Raw genomic sequence first — 24,552 nt, forward strand, 5'->3', positions numbered from 1 at the left:
AAAAAAAAAAAAAAAAAAAAAAGTCTCCAATAATATATGTAAATTTTAAGAACTTTTTTTTATCTTAAAAAGGGAAAATGAGACAAACGAAAAAAAAAGAAATGCCTTCCCTCTTCATGATTCCTCTTTACTCTAATAATCTTCCAACTCACTGGGCAGCCCCTAACTTTGGGTTCTTGAAGACTTTCCAGGAGGCACAGCTTGGTTAGTCTTAAGAGCATCAACTTGCAGATTTTCATCTTCCACATGCACTCTTCCTTAAAGCGGTTGGACTGGGAAAGTCCTTCACGATAGCCTGTCTCCCGCTTCAGACAAGAGAGGCCCCCTTTCTGCTCTCCCATGTCTGACTCCAATTCATCATCCCATGATGGGAAAACTCCAGGGCAGCAAACAAAAGGGAAGCCCTCTTTGATGATAACAGCCCCACCAACTCAGAGTGTTCTGGAGATTTCCCTGGCATTATATATTTGCTTATTTATTTGTTAAAGGAACACCCATTATTAAAACTGTATATTTGGCTCGTGTTGGGAATCATCTAAATTCAGTTATATGGTAGAGGGAAGTGAAAAACAGCTTTTCATCCACAAAGTCACCTCTTATTCTTCCTGTGTGTGTGTGTGTGTGTGATAGAGACACAGAAAGGAAGGGAGGAAGAAAGAAAAATTATCACTCACTAGGGTTAGTATTATGATAGCAAATTAAGGGAAACATTTGTAAGAATTATTGAATGCTAAAAAAGACTCTTTCCTCACCTTTTTAAATATAAAACATTATTTTCAGCTCTTCTACGATCCCTAGGAGGTGTCGTTAGCTGCAAAGAAAAGCACATTCAAATAGTTAAAGCCTGATATTTACTAATGCTGGTCATTTTTACCATAACTCAAACTTTTTCACAACTTCTAAAATGTTCAGGATACATTAGCTAAAGCCCCAGATTAAAGATTCATGTGATTTCTTGAAAAAATGCTCATTATCACTGGTCATGAGAGAAATGCAAATCAAAACTACAGTGAGATTCCATCTCATACCAGTTAGAATGGTGATCACTAAAAAGTCAGGAAACAACAGATGCTGGAGAGGATGTGGAGAAAAAGGAACACTTTTACACTGTTGGTGGCAGTGTGTAAATTAGTTCAACCATTGTGGAAGACAATGTGGGGACTCCTCAAGGATCTAGAACTAGAAATACCATATGACCCAGCCATCCCATTACTGGGTATATACCCAGAGGATTATAAATCATGCTACTATAAAGACACATGCACACATATGTTTATTGTGGCACTATACACAATAGCAAACCCAAATGTCCATCAATGATAGACTGGATTAAGAAAATGTGGCACATATACACCACGGAATACTATGCAGCCATAAAAAAGGATAAGTTCATGTCCTTTGCAGGGACATGGATGAAGCTGGAAACCATCCTTCTGAGCAAACTATCACAAGGACAGAAAACCAAACACTGCATGTTCTCATTCACGGGTGGGAATTGAACAATGAGAACACTTGGACACAGAGAGACAGGACACACTGGGGCCTGTCGGGGGGGTGGGGGGCTGGGGGAAGGATACCGTTAGGTGGTATACCTAATGTAAATGATGAGTTAATGGGTGCAGCAAACCAACATGGCACACATGTATACCTATGTAACAAACCTGCACATTGTGCACATGTACCCTAGAACTTAAAGTATAATAATAAAAAAAATTCATGTGACTTCTTTCAGATTTGATGTGTTGTTGAATAAGATAATTATCAAATTATAACTCAAAACCTTATTCTGAGGTGGGCGGATCATTTGAGGTCAGGAGTTTGAGACCAGCCTAACCAACATGGTGAAACCCCAACTCTACTAAAAATACAACATAATTAGCCAGACGTGGTGGTGCATGCCTGTAGTCCCAGCTACTCAGGAGGCTAAGGCAGGAAAATCACTTGAACCCAGGAGATGGAGGTTGCAGTGAGCCAAGATCACACCACTGCACTCCAGCCTAAGCGACAGAGTGAGACTCCATCTCAAACAAACAAACAAAAAACTTATTCCACTTAAGAGTTACCCTTTATCTTACTTAGTTCTCTGAGGTCACTGATATCTTTCTAGTCTTTCTGGAAATACAAGCAAATACGGACACAGATGCTATTTTCTTACACAAAATATAACCAACTATATGTACTCAACGCTTTTTGCTTCTGTCTCTTCACAGCATTTTCTGGAAAGCTTGCCGAGTCTGTGCACAGTCAGCAGCCCGGCTCCTTTGCCCTGCTGTATAGTATTCAAGTGGAGATATTCACAGATTACCCAGTCCTCTAAAGATGACACCTGGGTTGCCTCCAGGCTTCTGCTCCTACAAGCGATGCTGCCATGAATAACTGCTCACTTACATCCTTCCATACATGTGCAGACGCCTCTGGAGTATCAGTTCCCAGAAGCGCCACCCCACCTTTTATTGCTGGCAAACTCTTAATCACCCACTGACAACCACGGCTCAGAGAGCCAGACATGAGAAGAGGCATGTCCAGAGAGGCACAGGAAATGCAGCTGCATCTGCCGTCTTTACTCAACTGTGAGCTTCTTAGGAGTCTGGACCCCTTCTTACCCAACTTTGTATCCCCATGAATAACTCAATAAATAAACAAATGAACAGATGGTATTCAAACTTAGACTTCTTAAGAAACTCAGAAAGACAACCTCTAAGCAGAGAAGGGTACTCTTTCTCTAGGTACTGATTACTGCTTACTGCTATGAAATCTATGTTTCTATACAATCTGAGAAATCATAACCAGAACAGGGAAGTTATTCAGAACACAGAGCAAACCCCAGCGGCCCATTCTTCTAGACACAATTCATTCCTCAACCCCATGCCTTACAGCAGATTGTCTTAAGAAAATAACTTGGCTGCTTATGCATAAACTGCATTTTGACTACTCGTACATGGTTTCTTTTTGTGTTCTGGGACGTTAATGGAAGTCATCAAATGAAAACGAAATAAGGGAAAACATATTTGGTAAAACCCTGTGGTTTTGTAGAGGCAGAGTATGAGGAAATGAAAGTGTAAATGGTTTGCCAAGGGGCGTGGTGACTCACGCCTGTAATCCCAGCACTTTGGGAGGTCGAGGTGGGTGGATCACTTGAGGTCAGGAGTTCGAGATCAGCCTGGCCAACATGGTGAAACCTCGTCTCGACTAAAAATACAAAAATTAGCTGGGCAAGGGCGCCCGTAATCCCAACAACTGGGAAGGTTGAGGGAGGAGAATCGCTTGAACCCAGGAAGCAGAGGTTGCAGTGAGCCAAGATCGTGCCACTGCACTCCAGCCTGGGCAATAGAGTGAAAGTCTCAAGAAAAAGTCTCAAGAAAAAGAAAGTATCGATGGTGCCTACATGATGATTGTAGCTAACATGTATCAAATCTTTACTATGTATAGACCACTGTTCTATGTCTTTAAATAAATTTATTCTCTCGTTTAATCTGCTTCTCAAAAAAAAAAAAAAAACCCAGACAAACAAAAACTACACAGTTGTTATTATTATTATTCCCAGTTTCTCAGTTTGGAAACTGAAGCACAGAAATGTTAAGAAACGTGTCCAAAGACACACAGCACTTAGTAAGTAGTACAGCTGGGATTTGAAGCCAAGCGATGCTGTTTCTTCTCGTGTGTGTGTGTGTGTGTGTGTGTATTTACTTTCCATGGTATATTAGATAGAAATGGGTTCATTTGTAAGTTTCAGAAAACCCAAAATAACTATAGTCCGTCAGAAATGCAAGTTTGTGGCCGGGCATGGTGGCTCACGCACTTTGGGAGGCCAAGGCGGGCAGATCACAAGGTCAGAAGTTCGAGACCAGCCTGGCCAACACAGTGAAACCACATCTCTACTAAAAATACAAAAATTAGTTGGGCATGGTGGTGTGCGCCTGTAGTCCTAGCTACTTGGGAGGCTGAGGCAGGAGAATCACTTGAACCCAGGAGGCAGAGGTTACAGTGAGCCGAGATCATGCCACTGCACTCCAGCCTGGGTGACAGAGTGAGACTTCATCTCAAAAAAAAAAAAGTAAGTTTATATAGCTTTCACATAAATAAATAGTAAAGGTCAGCAGTCCAGGGCTGCAACACTGGCCAAGATCATCAGGAACCCAGGCTTCTTATCAACACAGAGCTTCTACCTCATGGCCCAAAATGGCTGCTGAGCTCCAGCTACCACATCCACATTCTAGCCTGCAGCAATTAGGAAAGAGACATAAGGACACACCCACTTTCTTTGATACTACTTCCCAGAAGTTGAACATGATACTTCTACTTTTAGTCCATTAGCCGTAGCTTTCCCCCTGACCACACCTAGTTCCAAGCGAGACCGAGGAAAGAAGCCCTTGCTCTTGAAAAGCATTCTAAAAATGTGGGTTATCATTACAGAGGAAGCAGTGAAGAATGGATATTAAGGAGTAACGAGCACAGTCGGCCGCACAGTAATAGAGGAGATGCATTCATGGAACCCCAGTGTGAAAAGGCATTTTGAAGAACTCTAGTCAAAGTTCTTATCTGATGCTTAAGTCAATTCCACAGCATTCCTCCCTACCGATGGTCCTCCCCTCCCTACTAAAAAGAGAGAGAGGCTTAAAGCAACCCATCTGATGTCTGGACAGTGCTTCCATCCGTTGAGCTGATCTCCAGTTGGTCTTATTTAAGCCCCCTGAGGCCATTCACATCAACTCTCAAATCTAAGTTCTCTCAGACCTAATAATTCAGAACTAATAATATTTGGAGACAGTTATCAAGTCCCACCCCCAGACTCCTCTTCTCCAAACTAACCACCCCACTGTGCTCTCAAATACCCCTCCCTGTCATCCTCCCAGTGTGCTCACAGTTCCCTGGAGGTGTCCTACCTGGAACCCTGTGAGTGGCTTTACACAATCAGAGGCAGCTTACAGCTCTCAGATAAGACTCATCTACTCATCTACATCTACGGTGGCTTCTCAGAGAGCTTTGAGACTTTTGACAGTTGCTTCACACTTGTAACTCAGAGTGTTTGACATCTGCCAAAGCTACAAATGCCCCCAGTGGCCTTTTTTACTGTTGATTTGGGGCTCCGATGCAGAGGCTGACATCTCCCTATCTTACCTTCTCCAGCTGATGGGGCCTCTTTATAGGCTCGAACCTATAAAGATGGCTGTAAATCCTGAGTCCATCCGTCAACAAACCCTCTGTTCCTCCTACCTCCATCTGCAAGTTTGGTAATAACCCTGTGACTTCCTCCAGCAGAAGCTTGTGAAGGACAGGGTCAACCCTGAAATCCTCCCTCCGGATGAAATTGATTAATTAAGCAGCTGCTCTGTGGCAACAGTGCAAACTGGTTTGGATGTATGTTGCTGCCCTAGCGACATCCAAGCAAGCAGCTAAGAACCCCGAGGCCTTAGCTGTTGGCAGCATCTTCTACCAGAGCTTTCCTTCCACAGGGAGAAGATTCCCAGAGCCCTTAGGAGCCAGGATCTGGCAGTTGGGAGATAGCAGTCATTCATGCATTTATTCATTCTTTCATTCACTCATTGTTCATTTGTTAAACATATATTGAGGTCTTCTACAAGCTAGATGTGTTATGTCCTGAGAATAAAGGCGAATAAGACACAATGCTTCCCCTCAAGGAGCTTGTCTGTCTAACAGAGAGTACAACTGCAGACAAAAGGACTCTGTGGAAAGCTCCAGACAGGTTATGTCACTCTCCTGCTCAATACCCTACAATGGCTCCCGTGTTCCTCAGAGTAAAGGTCAAAGTCCTTCCCATAGGCCTATAGGACCCGGCCACCCCACAGCATTTGTCCACCTCCTGCTCTTTTCCTCCTTTTGCCCTCTCTAGCCACACTGGCCTCATTTCTCCTGCCTTCGGGACTTCGTACCATACCTTTAGATGCCGTAACATACCCTACCTCTAGAAGCTCTTCCCCAAATAGTTAGATGGCTCACTCCCTCCCATCCTGCAAGTCTTTCCCCAGAAGATGTCTTCTCAGGGAGGCCTTGTCTAGCCACCCCATCTAAAATGTCAATGCCCCCAGTATTTCATATCCTCTTCCTGATTTATTTCTTCTTCTCAAGACATCTTCTTCTCTCATATTCTCTATTCTACTTCCTAATCTTGCTTAATTTCTATCTCCGCCCACCAGCATGCAAGCCTCTGAAAGCAGCAGGGAGCTTTGGATTATTTTGGATTTGTTTTGTTTTGTTGTATTTAGAGCAATTAGTGACTAATACAATATATAAAAGAGGGGGGAAGAGAGGAAGGAAGGAAAGAAGGAAGGAAGCAAATGAATTTTTCAATATAACCCAATACGTCCTGTAATGGAAGAAGAATCCATCACCTTGGAAGCACACAGAAAAGCCTCCTAGCCCAGCCTTGGGAAGTCAAGAGGCTTTGCTGAGAGAAATGAGAATGAGTCAGAGTTGGCCAGGGAAGGAGCAGACAGAAAGGTAATTCCAGGAAGAGGAAGCAGCACACACCAATGGCTACACCTGCAGGGAGACCTAGGTGCCATGGGAACTCGGTGCCTGGAAGCTGCACACAGCTGAACGTGGCACAGTGGCGAAAGGAGGGCTGGGGCTGAGTGGAAGAATCCTGCAGACCATGAGAAGGTGTTTGGAATCCATCAAGAGAGCAGAAGGAGGCAGTGAAGCAAGCAGCCAAGCATCATAACCAGATTTTCCCTTTACAAAGGGCAGAGTGAGAAAAATGGATGGGAGGAGAACAAGACTGGAGACATAGACATCAGTTAGAAAGATGCTTCACTCACTCCACCAAAAGAAGCTAACGGACGAATTAGGGCAGGAGTCAGCAAATATTTTCTGTAAAGGGCCAGGTAACAAATGTCTGGGGCATGTTCGGCTCTGTCTTTTTAGCAAGAAAGAAGCCACGGGCCGGAGCAGTGGCGTAGGCCTGTAATCCCAGCAATTTGGGAGGCTGAGGTGAGAGGATCACTTGAGCCCAGGAGTTCAAGACCAGCCTGGGCAACAGAACAAGACCCCATCTCTACAAAAAAATTAAAAACTAGCCAGGTGTGATAGTGCGTGCCTATAGTCCCAGCTACTCAGGAGACTGAGGTGGGAGAACAGCTTGAGCCCAGGAGTTGGAGGCTGCAGTGAGCTGTGGTTGTACCACTATACTCCAGCCTGGGCAACAGAGTGAGACCCTGTCTCGAAAAGAAAAGAAAACAATAAAGAAATCAGCCATGGCCTGGGCACTGTGGCTCACGCCTGTAATCATCACACTTTGGGAGGCTGCAGCAGGTGGATCACTTGAGCCCAGGAGTTTGAGACCAGCTTGGGAAACATGGTGAGACACCATCTCTATAAAAACTACAAAAAAAAAAAAAAAGCCAGGCATGGTGGCGCATGCCTGTGGTCCCACCTACTCAGGAAGCTGAACTGGGAGGATCGCATGAGATCCGAGAGATTGAGGCTACAGTGAGCCGAGATCACACCACTGCATTCCAGCCTGGGTGAAACAGTGAGAGCCCATCTCAAAAAAGAAATCAGCCATGGATGGTATACAAATGAAAGAACATAGCCGTGTTCCAATAAAACTTTATTTACAAACCAGTCAGCAGACAGATCAGGCCTAAAAGCCATAGTTTACTGACTCCTCAATTAAGGGGTCATAGAGAGAAATCAATGTATGGAAAGAATGTTTAAGAGCTACAACTGGCCGGGCGCGGTGGCTCAAGCCTGTAATCCCAGCACTTTGGGAGGCCAAGACGGGCAGATCACGAGGTCAGGAGATCGAGACCATCCTGGCTAACACGGTGAAACCCCGTCTCTACTAAAAAAAATACAAAAAGCTAGCCGGGCAAGGTGGCGGCGCCTGTAGTCCCAGCTCCTCGGGAGGCTGAGGCAGGAGAATGGCATGAACCCGGGAGGCGGAGCTTGCAGTGAGCTGAGATCCGGCCACTGCACTCCAGCCGGGGCGACAGAGCGAGACTCTGTCTCAAAAAAATAAATAAATAAAAAAGAGCTACAACTACTAGAACTTGGTGATTAATTGGCTTTGCGAAGCAGTCAGGGAGGTATCAGAGGCTGAAACAATCAGTGCCCGTGCCCGTGAGTAGAGGCTGACCATGAGTCACTCGGAGAATCTCTGTATCTTCCTATTGGCAAGAAATCAGTGAAAAGCTGTGCAACTTTTTTAGTCTGATGTTTAAAAAAAAAAAACTATTCTATATGTGGGATAAAATTGTCACAACGCATAAGAGGATGCATAATAAAATCTCAATTTTCTTCTCCCTTGATCCCTCTTCCCAGTTCCCCTGCTTGCCACCGTGCCACATTGAACTTCATGCAGCCTCCAAGGGCACCGAGTTTCCATGGCGTCCACATCTCCTCCAGGTGCAGGAATTGCCTTTCTCTCTGCCCCTTACATGGCCGACTCTGAGTCGTGTGTTCCAGGGAAGAACGGCCTAAATTGCCATAAGGGAGAGAAAAGGATCCCCCCATGGCCCTTCGGCCCAGGTGTGTCTAGGGCCTGCCTTGGATTATAGGGATCACACCCCTCTAGGCCTGAGAGCCGCTGAGCGGCACTATTAGTGTTTTACTGCCCGGAAATGTCTCCCTCCTCCACCCTCCTTCTGCCAGGTCTTGTACAAGGTGCCCTGTGCCTTTCCTTTCACCTGACTCCTCCCCAAGTCAGATAAGCTGGGAGCAGGACGTTCCTTGAGCCCCACTGAGAATCAGAAAATATCAGGGTGTGAGTGTGTGCTGGTGGGGGCAGTTGCCAAACTATGCCTGGAGGTGACAGCAGTGAGGCCAAGACCCGGGGGCCGATCTCGGGTCTTCACAGGGAGGGAGAAGTTGCAAATTCTCTAACAGCGTGCATCAGGCAGTGAGGTTACAAATAATAATAACATACATTCTAAAATAAATAGGCCAGGCATGGTGGCTCACACTTGTAATCCCAGCACTTTAGGAGCCTGAGGCAGGAGCATCACTTGAGCCCAAGAGTTCATGACCAGCCTGGGCAACAGAGCGAGACCCCATCTTAAATATAGCATTAAATTAAATTAATAAAACAGGATAAAATAAATTCAAAAAATAAAAATAAAATTAAAAATGAAATGAAATGAAATGCCAAGTGGCCAGCGGTGGGCCTCAGTGTGTGGGGCAGGCAGGCAGGAGAGTGGCGGGAAGAGGGGCTGCTCCTTCTGAGCACAGTCTCCAGAAGTGGCTCCTTGTCAACAATTGTAAAGGTCACATGCTGACGTGACAGTTGCTGAGGCTGTGATGCAAACGCACGCAGGAAGCATTGTGCAAGCAGACTCTGGAGACCCGCAGGCTCCTGGGCAGAGGGCTGCCTTCTGTGTGGGCTTGCCCCTCGCCACACCTGGCCAGGAGCCTCCCCCAGCTCTGTGACCCTTGTGTCAGAGCCTGGCCAGATGACAGACAGCACGGCGTGCAGGTGAGACCCACTGAACTGGCAGCTGAGGACAGGTCCAGGCCCAGTGGCTGGGGGACTTGTCACAGTAGGTACCACAACAGCTATCCAAGGACTCAGGACTTTTCTCCCACAGCCAGACTTCGTGATTGCAAGAAGGAGCCCAGCCTTGAATGACCTTTCCCCGTGGCAAGGCACTAGGAGAGCACAGACCTCCCCACACAAACAGTAAGTCAGCATGCGGTTAAAAATGTAAATGTGCACTAGAGAGTTTAAAATATATCAACTGAAGGAGTAAAACCAGACTGTCTGCTTGTCTTGGATTCATTTTGTGCTGTACAAGGCTCAAAAGGAACCCAGATTCTGGCTGAAGAGGCCTTTTATGGGAGGCCCCGCCTTGACGGCGACAGGTTGAGACCTATTGCAAACCCGTGGTGGCCTCACCCACCAATTTCCTCTGCGGCTTCTTCCCCCTGCATGCTCCAGGCTGGCCAGCTAGCAGGCCGGGAGCTACTTCATGTGTACACTAGCTCCAGGCGTGACAGCCAGATGCTTCCTGCACACCAGGCCTGCTCCCAGGCTGCATCCCAGAGGCCGATCCAGGCAGGCAGGGCTTCTTCCCAACATCTTGGGAAACAGAACTTACACATTAACCCCAGGCCATACACAGTACCTAGAACACTCTGGCTTCAATGCCACGCCCATCTCTGTCTGTGTCTACACTGTTTGGGGTTGATTGATAAGGCCCCAAATGCATTCCCACCAAGAGCTCGTTTTGCAGACTTATCATATCACACCATGCCAGGGGCATGTGCACATTTTAGAACATGGTATCCTAGAGGTGACAGTGCCCTACCCCAGTGTTCATTCTTTGTTTATTTGTTCGAACTCCACGTGCATCCCATTGGCTTTCAGTAACACACAAGAGCTCAGGTAACAAGAAGAAAACTGTACCCGGATGATGAACTGGGACGTCCACCCCCATCTTCCCCTCCTCCACCCCAGGCCGTGTGCTTCCCAGTCATGCAGGGGAGCTTCTGGAATGGACAGTGTTCCTGATGTTGACTATAGCCATGGGCCTCTGAGAAGATGAAGCAGTGTTGGGTAGGGGCAGCTTCAGGGTCACCAGGCCCAGCTAGAACTCCAGGCTGACCTCAGAGCAAAGTCCAGCATCAAGATGAGCTCCTGGGGCATGAGGCTACGCAAGGCCTGAGACCCCACAGATGGAGGACGCTGGGCCACCTCGTGGAGCTCAGCAAGAGAGGAAAGCAGGCCAAGGCCAGAACCAGGCTGCTGTCTGAAGATGGGAGGGGCGGGGCGCAGGCCTGGCTCCAGCACACAGTGTGCAGCAAACTCCAGCCTGTTAGATGCAGATGCAACTGGAGTCTCCAGCCTGTTAGATGCAGATGCAATTGGAGCCAAGCACACCTTGATACCTCCAAGATGTAACCCCTTACCAGACCCTAAACAAACCTCGTTGACAGAGCCAGACCACCCCTATTTGAATCAGCTGTGTGGCCATGTGCCTGTCATTCGGTCTCTCTGTCCCCATTTCTACAATGTAAAACAGGAAGGTGAAACCCATGGGACAGCAGCCGCATGCAGGAGAGCTGGAACCGTCAGCCATGGCTGTGGTGACTCCCTTGGCCTTAAACAAGAAAGGGGCTCACACACCCAAATTCAGCACCTTCTTTCCTGTTCTCCTTTGAAGGAAACACTCTTCATATAAAAAGATGGGAAAAGAAACTCCAGACTTTTTCTTCTTTTGGTAGGGTCTCCAATTTAGAATCAGCCTATCAATATTCTCTCCAAACCAATGCTTCTATTAAGGCAGAGTAAATGGGAACAGAAATTCCATGGCCTGCATCTAGCTTGTCACTGTAAAGTGATTCACACTTTCACACACACATACTCACACTTCCACACACACATGTGCGCCTCCGGTTGAAGCACTACTGCTGAACTGATGAGACACCACTATGCAACCTCTGTTTTTCAATTAAGAGCAAAAAACCAACTATTAATCTATGCCATAAACTTAAGTACAAGTGTAGTTGAAAGCATTGATGCCACAGAAGACCATGTCACAGACTGACTGGGGGCCACTCTCAACTTGTAAGCTTCTTGCCTCACTCCTCTGGCAGCTACAAGTCCTAAAAAATGTCAGATCTGCATTGTCCACTCGTTAGTACTGACTAAGCAGTCAAATACACTGCCACAGTGTGTGAGACTCCAACAGCCACAAGGATGTACTCGCCCTTAGAGCATTAACATAAAACTTAATTAAGAATGTGTTGGGGCCGGACACGGTGGCTCACACCTGCAATCCCCGCACTTTGGGAGGCCGAGGTGGGCGGATCACGAGGTCAGGAAATCAAGACCATCCTAGCTAACATGGTGAAACCCCATCTCTACTAAAAACACACAAAAAAAATTAGCTGAACGTGGTGGCAGGCGCCTGTAGTCCCAGCCACTCGGGAGGCTGAGGCAGGAGAATGGCGTGAACCTGGGACACGGAGTTTGCAGTGAGTCAAGATCATGCCCAGTTCTCTCCAGCCTGGGCGACAGAGCGAGACGCCATCTCAAAAAATAAATAAATAAATAAATAAATAAAAATAAAAAAAGAACGCCTTGGCTGGCGTGGTGGCTCACACCTGTAAACCCAGCACTTTGGGAGGCTGAGGGGGCAGATCATGAGGTCAGGAGTTCAAGACCAGCCTGGTAAACATGGTGAAACCCCATCTCTGCTAAAAATACCAAAAAAAAAAAAATTAGCTGGGCATGATAGTGGGTGCCTGTAGTCCCAGCTACTCGGGAAGCTGAGGCAGGAAAATCGTTTGAACCCAGGAGGTGGATGTTGCAGTGAGCTGAGATCGCAATATTGCACTCCAGCCTGGGAGACAGGGTGAGACTCCATCTCAAAAAAAAAAAAAAGAACTCCTTAAAAGGAAGAAAATTTTGACTACAACATGGATGGACCTTGAGAATATTATGCTAAGATAAGCCAGACACAAAAGGACAGACACTGAATGATTCTGCTTACAGGAGATACCTAGAGTCATCAAATTCACAGAAACGAAGTAGAAGTGTGGTCATCAGGTGCTGCAAGGAGAATGGAAGAGGGACTTGCTGTTCAGTTGGCACAAAGTTCCAGTCTTGCAAAATGAAAAGAATTCTGGAGATGGATGGTGGTGGTGTTGGCACCACAGTGTGAGTGTGCTGAATGCTGCCAAACTGCCAGTGCTCACGCCTGCAGTCCCAGCAACTCGGGAGGCTGAGGTGGAAGGATCGCTTAAGTGCAGGAGGTCAAGGCTGCAGTGAGCTACGAGCGTGCCACCGCACTTGAGCCAGTAAGACTCTGTCTCTAAAAAAACAAACTGCTACACTGTACACTTAAAAATGGTTAAGACAGTAAGTGGGTTTTTTTTTTAATTTTATTTTTGAGAAGGAGTCTCACCCAGGCCAGAGTGCAGTGATGCAATCTCGACTCACTGCAACCTCCGCCTCCCAGGCTCAAGGGGTTCTCCTGCCTCCCAAGTAACTGGGATTACAGGTGCCCACCACCACATCCGGCTAATTTTTGTATTTTTAGTAGAGACAGGGTTTCGCCATGTTGGCCAGGCTGGTCTCTAACTCCTGACCTCAGGTGATCCACCCGCCTCGGCCTCCCAAAGTGCTGGGATTACAGGCGTGAGCCACCATGCCTGGCCAATAAGTTTTGTGTTATATGCACTTTACCATAGTTTTTAAAAGAGAAAATAAATTAGAACAAATAATCCCATGAAGTTAAGAGGTAAGCAGTGCAGCATGGACCAGGAGATCCTGGGGGTTGTGGAAGTCAGGGAAGGCTCCCTGGAAAAGGGAAAGCTCATGCAGCTGTCCACACCCCCAGTAATAAGCCAGGAAGAACTATCTACCAAAGTGTGAAGGCTGTCCTTGAACCTAATGATGTCTATGGGAATGGAGGGCCAGGCCTCAACTATCAAGAAAGCTGCATCACCAAGGCTTGTCCATCACCAAGGCATAGCGTAGTATGGCCAGCATGATCACGTGACCCATATTCAGCGAGCAGGCTGAGAGTGAAGGGCACTGGTGATAATTACAGTGGACAACAGCATATGGTCTCCTGGGATCTAGCAGGAACAGCCCAGGCTCGGAACACAGGCAGACCTGGTTTCAAATCCTAGCTTAGGCACATACTTGGGCAAATTGCTTTCTGCCCCGGAGCCTCAGTTTCCCCTCCTGTAACATTTCTATCTCATGAGGTTATTGTGAGTAACAAAAACAAGATGAGAAAAACTTCCAGTCCAGGGCCTGACAAGTCCTAAATATTACAAGCCTGTAATCTCTTAACTGCAATTCTGGGAAACTAGGGTTCAGAGAGAGGAGAATTGAGGTTTTATTGTGCACCCTCTTATCTACCATGAATTTTTTTACTCCACTTATACATTTTTTAAGATTAAACCAAAAAGTGCCCCCCACCCGACAAGGAAGCACAGCCACAGGAGTCTCTAAAAGCTGGGTCCCGGGAAAGCTGAGTCCTGTCCCACTGCTAATGCAATTCACACAGGCAGGTCCAGGGCTTCTCCCAGTTTCAGGCTCCTCATGTGTACCACAGAGGTGCCTTCAGAGATTCCAATTACAGATCAGTTGGGAAAACAGCGTCCAGTCTGGGTCTTCAACGGAGGGGATGGAACGTGAGGAACTGGTTACAAAGACGTTGGAGTTGTTGAAAAGTCAAATCGGGGTAGTGAGGCAACCCAGGAAGAAACAACGGGAAGAAGTTTAAAGTTTCTACCCACGCTGGGCTTGGAAAGGGGATGTTATCCGAACTCGAATCCTGCACTGTCTGGTAGGAATTGGAAGGATGGAGGGAAGGGCCACCTAGCCACAGAGGACCAGTGTCAGGGACCCTGACCAGGCCACCGAGAGACAGAGAAACGCCCTGGATCTCCCGTCCCCTAGCCCTTCAGTTTATCCTCACTGACCCCCTGGGCTGAGGCCAGCCAGAAGTCAGGAGCAAGGGGACCTGGGAAATGTAGTTCTCAGAAAACAGAGAACTGCAGTCCAAAGCAGAGCAGGGCAATCCGGAAAAACCACCACCGCAGTGCAGCCACGGCAGCTGGGGTCATCCCCCACTCAGAAGGGATTTTTCCACTTTTGTCTGGCATTTCTGCTTCCCCGGCATTTCTGTTTTAGATGCCCCATATGCAAACTAATTAAATTCAAAGTTTCACAGAAGAGAAACTTTTGAATTAACCTGGAAACCTAACACTTGGGGCCCGTCCGTCACTTCCGAATCCCCCAAGCAGGTTTGCGTCCTCTGACTCCCCTCGCCAGACTGAGCATCTCACGGCCAGCACCTGCTCTGCAAGGCAGGCTGTGCTAGGCAGGTGTGCGATGCTGGGAACACAGAGAGAGCTGGGTTCCACCTGGTTGCTGAGGGAGGAGGCGGCGGCACAACAGGTTCCCACACCACCTGGAGAGCAGGCGCATTACTTCCTCCAACAGGGCTGGGCTTCCAAGTACAGAGACCAGAGGTCACTGTGGTCCAACGGACTGAGCCATAGATTAGGAACTCAATTGTTCTTTGTTTAAATCCAGCTGAGGCACCTAACCTTGCGTGACCTTGAGCCAAACACAACTCTTAGGATGCAACCTGCTTCACAAGATGAGAAAGATACAAGTAAAAACGTCAGCAGACTCTGGAAGGTAAATGAACAATCCTGATAATGCCCAGCACTCACACTGTGCCCTTCCCCCAGGCGGGCTTTTAAGCACGATCTTGCTTGTCCTTGAAATCATCCTTGTGAAGGCAGGGAGAGGAAGGACCATTATCTCCATCTCACAGAGAGAGAAACCAGGCACTGAAAATAGACAGCAACCCGCACAGCGGGTCATGCCGGCGTTAGACTCAAGGCCACACGAGTGTTGGCCCTGACCTGTTTCTTCTGCCCCGCAGAGGACCAGTTATTTCCTTAGCCCGGGGGCCCCAGTGACTCAACAAAGGTCTGGAGGGAGACACTGTTTTGAGGTCTAAAAGGGGAGAGGAAACAAGAGAGAAGAAGAGGGAGCAAAGGAAAAAGGGAAGGGAGGAAAGCAGAGATAAAGATGGGACCTGGAAGGGGCAGGGTTTAGACACTAACAGGTTGCCTGGACTCTTAATGATAGCACGTGTGAGAACCTGGCGTGGCAAGCTCAGTTTTACCAACCTTAAAGGCTTCCGTGCCCTTCCATCATCACCCAGCATTACTGGAAATTCACTAGGGTTATACATTCAGAAGAATACACAGCCACTCCCCTTCATTTCTGAGCAGGGGTAGCTCCCATATCCGCCAACCTTTTTCCTCCCCTCAGGGCCCAGTTTACGACACTTGAAGTTTTGTTCCCTGTTGTCAGGTGCTATTGTGTAAGGTGGGAGAACAGATACTCCTGTGGGTGTGCTAGAGCTGAAACACGTTTTTCTGAATCTGAGCAGTGGGTGCTTTCACACACAGGAAGAGTGGTATCTGGTACCTTCCTGTAGGGCTGCGAGGGTCCTTGCCTTTCCGCCCACAGCAGATCTGGGCCCATGTCGAAGACAAGCCCTCACTACACTTGGGCAGTTGTAATTTACCAGGCACGTCAAGGGTTGGGAAAGCTGTGACTAACGAGTCTAGCTTGTGCAAGACTCATCCTCTCACCTCTCTCTCACCATCACATTCCCAGTCCCAGTAAAGAGTAGGATTCTGGCTGAGTCTTTGGCTAAGATGACAAATAGCAGCCCCTCTTGTTGAGACATCCCAACTCAGACCACTGGATCCGGAAGATGCACACAAACTCCACTTTTGCTAGTTTGCAACCCCAAGGGTGTTCCAGAAAGTAGACATTTATAAAAGAATGGCTTCCTGGACTCCAGGCAGAGCAGTACCACTGCATCCCGACCATAATTCTGATTGCCCCCTGTAAACCCGGAAACTCACTCCTCAGGATGCCCACCTTGCTGTCTGCCATCACGGAAATGCACTGACACCACTCACCTACATGGTTACAGATAAACCACAGTTGCAGCGCTCTTCTCAGGGTGCGTGTGGAGGGGAAATGACATTTATTCTTTGATTAATGTTGTCTCTCTCTGTCCCCAGAGTCAGTAAACAAACAAGCTGTCCTTGGAGCAAGCAAGCGCTTGCTTCCCTTTCGGCATCTGCCCGGCTCTGAGCGGCAGCCCTGCAAGTGAGGCCAATAGCCGTGCCTCAGCTGTGCACAGGACAGGCATTCTTGGATCTCAGAGTCCTGCAGTAGCATTTTGAGGACGCCAAGTTATTGATGGGGACAGGTGCTCACAATTCAGCATAACCCACCCAAGCCGTGTTTCCCTTTTTCTGGAAACCTCTTGATTTAGGAATGAAAGCCCCTGGCTCCCCCTGGGCTGGGCTGGCCAGTAAACATCTCAGTCTGAGTTTGCCGAGGTGGGTTGCTAAATTTAATTGCCAGTTTCCACACCATGTGATGGTGTGTGACAGGCCAGCTCACCCTGTGAGTTAGCCAAGGGGTTTTAAATAAATGCTTTCTGACGGAAAGGATGATAAAGATTCCTATTATTCACCAGTGAGCCTGGAGACTGAGCTGGTCCGGTTTTTACAACTGAGCTACAGCAATGTCAATCTCATGCACTCTGTCACTACTTCCTACTGTGGCTTGACTGGGACAGCCTTTAGGGGACTGCAGAAAGAGCTCCAGCCGGGTAGTCAGGAGACCTTTGCCAGCCCGATCTGTCCAAGGTTTCTGTGACCTTGGAAGGCAAATAGCTCTGTGGGCCAGCGTCAGCCTCTGCGTCTGCAAAGAGGAGTGCTTAACAGGTCATGCTCGGAGCTTTCCGGAAGCATGTTTTCGATATGCAAAGGCATTGCTGTTGGTGAAACATCCACGGAACACCAGGCAACAAACCACTAAAAGCAGCACCCCATCCTTTAAATTATCGATGGAGATAAACTGATGCTGCTATTTGTGTTTTCCTTGACTTTTTTCTTACGAAGCCCTGCAGTCATTGAATGCTCACTCAACCTTCCTTCAAAAGTGATTCAACGTATGGCCTGAGAAACAGCAGCATCAGCCTCACCTGGGCGTTGGTGAGAACTGCAGCATCTTGGCCTCTCCTGCTGAATCAGAGTGTGCTGCTTAACACGCTCCCAGGTGACTCGAACGTAGTCAGTGCCGGGAAGCACTGGTCTGCAGTCATGTTTCTCAAGCTTGAATGCCCATCCGAATCTCCCGGAAGGCTTCCTAAAACCTTGCTGGGCCCCACCCCCACGTTTCTGATTCAGCAGGTGTGGGTCAGGGTCTGCAAACTTGCATTTCTAGAAAGTTTTCTGGTGATGGTGATGCCTCTGGTCCAGGACCACACTTTGAGAACGTCTCATCTTTCTTGAGCAGCTGTTTAGTGATACCTTCATTCCCAGGTCATTAAGGGTGCATGACATCTCTTCATTACATACTCTGGCTTCCTCAATCCCTGGAATTACTGTGGTATCCTCCTGATATGTCTTCATTTCTTCCTCTTTAATCATCCTTGATCTCCCCCTTGATTTCAGTTTGTGTTTCTTTACTCTCTTTCATTAGGAAGTTCTAGACACAGAAAACCAGACAGCTCGGTGCTGTGCAAAACTGGGAGGATTTCATGAAAATCCTCCTTTTTTCTCCCATGTAGTTGTTATAAAATTCCACTTGTTTTTTGTTTGTTTGTTTGTTTGTTTGAGATGGAGTCTCTCTTTGTCGCCCAGGCTGGAGTGCAGTGGCACAATCTCCGCTCACTGCAACCTCCACATCCCAGGTTCAAGTGACTCTCCTGCCTCAGCCTCCTGAGTAGCTGGGATTACAAGCGCCCACCACCATGCCCAGCTAATTTTTGTATTTTTAGTAGAGATGGAGTTTTGCCATGTTGGCCAGGCTGATCTCAAACTCCTGATCTCAGGTTATCCACCCACCTTGACCTCCGAAAATGCTGAGATTACAGGCGTGAGCACTGCTCCCGGCCCAAATTCCACTTGTTTCTTTTTTTCAGCCAGAGTTATACACTGCTGGCCCATAAGGAACTTGTTACGATGTGACTACTACAGAATAACCAAATTGATTTGCTGCAGTACCATTTTTATTATTTTTAAACCACACAAGCAATATAGTGACACATCTGATTAAAGCAATCAACACTGGGCCAGGAACTGTGACTCATGCTTATAATCCCAGCACTTTGAGACACCAAGACGGGTGGCTCACATGAGCCCAGGAGTTTGAGACTAGCCTGGGCAACATGGAAAAACCCCATCTCCACAATAAAATACAAAAATTAGCCTGGTGTGGTGGTATGCACCTGTGGTCTCAGCTACTCAGGAGGCTGAGGCTGGAGGATTTCTTAAACCCCTGAGATGGAGGTTGCAGTGAACTGAATTGGCACCACTGCACTCCAGCCTGGGTGACAGAGCAAGACCCTGTCTCCAAAAAAAACACTAAACACTGAAGAATCATGAACTAAACCTTTATGCCCCATACCCTCCCCATCTCCTAGTCCACGCTCCTCCTCAGAGTTAATAAACATTGGCAGCTAGATGTGTGTCTTCCATGCCTTTCTATATGCATATATACACCTACACATTTACGTACAGAAGTAGGTTTTGGATTTAGAAAAAAATTATAAGTACTGTTAATAAAACTTCCTTTTATTAATAAACAATATTTTTCAGAAATGATTTCAAATCAATAAATAGACTACATTCTTTTTCAGGCTGCATGGCAACCAGGTACAGTGGTTCAGTGCCTTGGGAAGCTGAGGCAGGAGGATTGAGGCCAGGAGTTTGAGACCAGCCTGGTCAACATAGAGAGACCCTATTTTTACAAAAAATTTAAAAACTGCCAGGCATGGTTGTGCATGCCTACAGTCCCGGCTACTCAGAAGGCTAAGACGGGAGGATTGCTTGAGCCTAGGGGTTTGAGGGTACAGTGAGCCATGACCACACCACTGCACTCCAGTCTGGGCAACAGAGTGGGACCCTGTGTCTAAAAATAATAATCATCATCATAATAAATACATACGTTTTTAAAAAGCCTGTCAGAGGAAATGTAAGGAAAAAAGAAAAAAGGTTGTATGGCTATATTTTATATTATGGACATACTACAGTTTATTTAGCCATTTCCCTATTGATGGCCACTTACATTATTGCCAATAGTTCACCACTGCCAACAATATTAAATTAGCACTCTCATGAGATTCAACTAAGAAGTTGGCCTCCAAAAAAGCTGTATCAATTTATATTACTACCCCCCACAATGAACATGCTTATTTTACATGGAATCAACATAAATGCACATCAATGACAGATTGGATAAAGAAAATGTGGTACAGATACACCACAGAATACTATGCAGCCATGAAAAGAATGAGATCATGTATTTTGTGGGAACATGGATGGAGTTAGAGGCTATTATCCTCAGCAAACTAATGCAGGATCAGAAAACCATATACTGCATGTTCTCACTTATAAATGGGAGCCAAATGATAAGAACTTATGAACACACAGAAGAAACAACAGACACTGGGGTCTACTTGATGGGGGAGAGTAAGAGGAAGGAGACAAGCAGAAAAGATAACTATAGGATACTGGGCTTAATACCTGAGTGATGAAATAATCTATACAACAAACATTCCCGACATTTGTTTACTTATGTAACAAACCCTCACATGTACCCCAGAACCTAAAATGAAAGTTTAAAAAATTAAATTAAACAAACAAACAAACAAAGTGCTTATTTTAACCTTCTCACCAACACTGGCTATTACCAGTCTTTCACATCTTTATCAATATACTGAGGCTCTCTCGTCCTCTAAACTTGGTTTTATCTGAAGACTGCTTGAGATTAAACATTTCTCCATAAGATTTTCAGCCATTTTATTTTGCTTTCCGGAATTACTCATCCAGATCCTCTGTCCTTTCTTTATTGGCTTGTTGGTTTTTTTCTGGTTTTTTTTGTTGTTGTTGTTTGGTTTTGGTTTTCTTTTGCAGTAGGGAACATAGGAGCAATCGTCTGGATATTAATCTTTGGTCTATTAAAAAAAAAAGTCAGCTGGGCGCGTTGACTCACATCTGTAATCCCAGGACTTTGGGAGGCCGAGGCGGGCGGGTCACCAGGTCAGGAGATCAAGACCATCCTGGCTAACCCGGTGAAACCCCATCTCTACTAAAAATACAAAAAAATTAGCCAGGCATGGTGGTGGGCACCTGTGGTCCCAGCTACTCGGGAGGCTGAGGCAGGAGAATGGCGTAAACCCGGGAGGCGGAGCTTGCAGTGAGCTGAGATCCGGCCACTGCACTCCAGGCTGGGCGACAGAGTGAGACTCCGTCTCAGAAAAAAAAAAAAAGTCATGAAGTTTTCTCCAAGTCTCTCACTTGACTTTTAATAACATGCTTTATTTTATCTTTTGTCATATAAAACTTCTAGTTTTCATATAGTTCATAATACGATTTCAGTTGAATTCATGCATTGCTAGAAATCAACTTCTAGAAATCTGCATTATATGGAGGAGAAACAGCCTCTTGGATGTGAATGAAAAGAACTTAACAGAGGAAGTTTTAAGTAAAACTTAGCAGGGAAATAATGAATTCATTCGGCTCCCACCTTCCCTTTTCTTCTTTCTAACCCCTGTATCTTTTGGCATAAAGTTTTGGTTTGGTAGAAGGTTTCTAAAAATAAGTGTGCTGATGTAGGTGATTTAAAGATTCATATGGAATAGTTGAAATGAAGTCAAAGGTGGCTGCTAACAGGAGGCAGTTCTCCAGGGCTCTCTCCTGTTTCTGATTCTCTTGCAAGCAGAAGCACTAACTCTGCTCCAACCTTTGCAAGGATGTTTGCATAGAGAACAGCCTTTGAAGACAGAGGTAGTGCTTTCCTCTGGAGCAAAGGGCTGATTTGTTTCCTGTCCAGTTATAATAAAGATAACGTCTTCCCCCAGGCAAAGATTGGCAGGTTTACTTACTGCCCATAAGAAAAGATTGGGGTTTCCTAAACTCAAGGCTCCTCTCCTGTAACACACCTTGTATGTGGAATTGACACCTGGCCCTGCTTGCCTGCCCTGTGGAAACTGGGGTTTAGGGAATCAGTGCAAGAAAATGATGATACTCAGGCTACTGCTATTGCTGTAAGTAGTAAACTGTCCTTTATCTCTAAACCAGGAGTCTCCTGTCTTCTGCCAGCATCCTGAAACTGTGGCAGGCTCACTTGTTAACTTTGAAAATAGGGTAAAATCTCAGAACCTTCACAGTTCCTGACAGTCACCACATAATGGAAGGTTAAAATACTTAAACTCAACTCTTGCTCCAGTAAGATTTAACCCTCTGCCTACAATACAAAAGTCACATTCTTCTCTTAAACTGAACAGTCCTTAAATGGTTAGGGAAAAGAGAAACTTGCTGTAAGAAATGTTTATATCTTGTATATAATTCCTGCAAGTCAAATATTTCAAAAGGTGTTCATGTGATTTACTCTGATCTACTCTGAAGTAGATTTACTCTGTTCATTTCTCTGGAGAAATGAACTTACAGACTGAAAATTTTCAACTCAATAAATAAAGAAAAACAAATTTTAACAATTACAGTTATCCCAAAGAGAATACAGTTTGAGGCCACAAGCTCACTGCTAGCTTAGGTGACCACTAGGTCCCACAGGACCTCTAATGGGGCAGGGATTAGACTAGATGATTACAAAGCTCTCTTCAAATGGAAAATGCTGGTGGGGAGGGTGTTGTTTCAGTGGACCCTCTAATCAGATGTCTTTTCATACCACATAATGAAGCAGGTGAGCTGGTGGATTCAACTGGAACTCAGAAGGCCGCACTTGAGAAGATCATCGTGAGTTGAAGATCTCTTGCTTAGTCTCGCAGAAACTCCATCAAGTCTAGCTCACCTGAGAGTCAGTTAGTGTTGGCGAATCAATTCGTGCCAATGAAATTCACCAAGAGGCCGGGCGCGGTGGCTCAAGCCTGTAATCCCAGCACTTTGGGAGGCCGAGACGGGCGGATCACAAGGTCAGGAGATCGAGACCATCCTGGCTAACACGGTGAAACCCCGTCTCTACTAAAAAACACAAAAAAACTAGCCGGGCGAGGTGGCGGGCGCCTGTAGTCCCAGCTACTCGGGAGGCTGAGGCAGGAGAATGGCGTAAACCCAGGAGGCGGAGCTTGCAGTGAGCTGAGATCCGGCCACTGCACTCCAGCCTGGGCGACAGAGCGAAACTCCGTCTCAAAAAAAAAAAAAAAAAAAGAAATTCACCAAGAGCCTGATTTACAAACTAGAGAGCCATGGCCTTAATTTTAGAGCAAAAAAACAAACTTTTCCAATGACTATAGTTTTCTTGTCCAATAGTTAGGATACCCCCCTCCACCTGCTGTGTACTAATGAAGCAGATTTTTTTGTTTTGTTTTTTGAGGTGGAGTTTTGCTCTTGTTGCCCATCTAGAGTGCAGTGGCACCATCTTGGCTCACCGCAACCTCCACCTCCCGGGTTCAAGTGATTCTCCTGCCTCAGCCTCCCAAGTAGCTGGGATTACAGGCATGTGCCACCACGCCCGGCTAATTTTGTATTTTTAGTAGAGATGGGATGTCTCCATGTTGGCCAGACTGGTCTCGAACTCCCAACCTCAGGTGATCCACCCGCTTCGGCCGCCCAAAGTGCTGGGATTACAGGTGTGAGCCCCAGCGCCCGGCCAATGAAGCGGAATTTTTAGCCAGATATGTGTGATACACCAAACCCAAGTGAAAGGAATTGAGTGACCCTGAATATGCTTCTTCTGTTGGGATGCATTAGATAGAGGCTAGTAGAATATCTCTTCCCAGGTGGTGAATAAACAGTTTTTAGTGACCATCATGTTCATGTTTGCTAAACACAATGTCTTTCTGTTTTGACAGTGCTGGAGGTAACTATTCTTAACTTTGTCCTCCCTTTCAGCACCCCGGAGGCTCAGGCCCCTGCTGTTTGCCCATGGTGATGCACTATTTGTGGTCGATCCCATTTAAGAAAGGCTGCTTCCTAAAGGTATCTAAGGAAAGACCTTAATTTCCTTAGTCCTAAAAGTGTGTGAAGCACCCAGGGGCTTAGTTTCTTGTCCCAGTTCTGCCACATCCCAGCTGGTGTCCTTGTAGAGAATTACTTCACTTCTATACGCCTCAGTTTCTTCATTTATAACCTACTTACTTCTGGTTAAAGGTTGAGCATCACGTACATAAAAAATATAAGGCTGGATATGGTGGTTCATGCCCATAATTCCAGCACTTTGGGAGGCCAAGGTGCGTGGATCACAAGATCAGGAGTTCGAGACCAGCCTGGCCAATACGGTGAAACCCTGTCTCTACTAAAAATACAAAAATTAGCCTGGTGTAGTGGTGGGCGCCTGTAGTTTCAGCTACTCAGAAGTCTGAGGCAGGAGAATCGCTTGAACCCAGAAGGCGGAGGTTGCAGTGAGCCGAGATCGCGCCACTGCACTCCAGCCTGGGGAGAAAGCAGACTCCATCTCAAAAAAAAAATTAACCCGGCCTGGTGGTGTGTGCCTGTGGTCCCAGCTACTTGGGAAGTTGAGGTAGGAGAATCACTAGAGCCTGGGAGGTTGAGGCTGTAGTGAGCTGTGTTCATGCCACTGTACTCCAGCCTGGGCAACAGAGCGAAACCCTGTTTCAAGAGAAATACTTTCTAGCAACAAAAGTGAACCCTCATGTACACTATGGACTTTGGGTGATAATGACAAATCTGTGTAGATTCACTGATTGTAACAAATGTGGCATTCCGGTAAGGGTTGTCGATAAGGGGTGCGGGGCAGGGGCAGGGGCAGGGGACAGTAAGTGGGGGCAGGGAACTCTCTCTTCCTTCCTCTGAATTCTGTGAACCTAAAATTCCTCTTAAAAAATTAAGTCTTTAATAGAAAGAAACACATAATAAACTCTAAAAATACTTGCTAAGATCTGAATGTCCAAAGAATTTGTAATTGTCCTAATAACCATAGATAACAACAGCACGTAGGCCACGTTACAATCGGTGGTTTTCCCACATGCAGCTCGTCCCATTCGTGGTGTGAAAGTCTCATTAGCTTTGATTTTAAGCAGTGCCTTTTTTTTTTTAATCTTGCCC

The 24,552-nt window shown here is 46.4% G+C and overlaps 1 long non-coding RNA gene across 1 annotated transcript in view; it reads right to left on the bottom strand.

Moving 5' to 3' along the window:
* Positions 1-16,488, bottom strand: part of LOC108537023 (uncharacterized) — a 19,879-nt gene extending 3,391 nt beyond the window's left edge. Inside the window, exons 1-2 of the long non-coding RNA XR_001887688.1 lie at positions 16,429-16,488; positions 753-811 (exon numbers count right to left, since the gene is read on the bottom strand). This is a non-coding gene — a long non-coding RNA (uncharacterized LOC108537023). The remainder of the gene's footprint in view (positions 1-752; positions 812-16,428) is intronic.
* Between the last annotated feature and the right edge of the window lie 8,064 nt (positions 16,489-24,552).

This window comes from Rhinopithecus bieti, unplaced genomic scaffold (assembly GCF_001698545.2).
Source record: "Rhinopithecus bieti isolate Rb0 unplaced genomic scaffold, ASM169854v2 scaffold_14232, whole genome shotgun sequence".
In the NCBI taxonomy this organism is placed as follows: domain Eukaryota; kingdom Metazoa; phylum Chordata; class Mammalia; order Primates; family Cercopithecidae; genus Rhinopithecus; species Rhinopithecus bieti.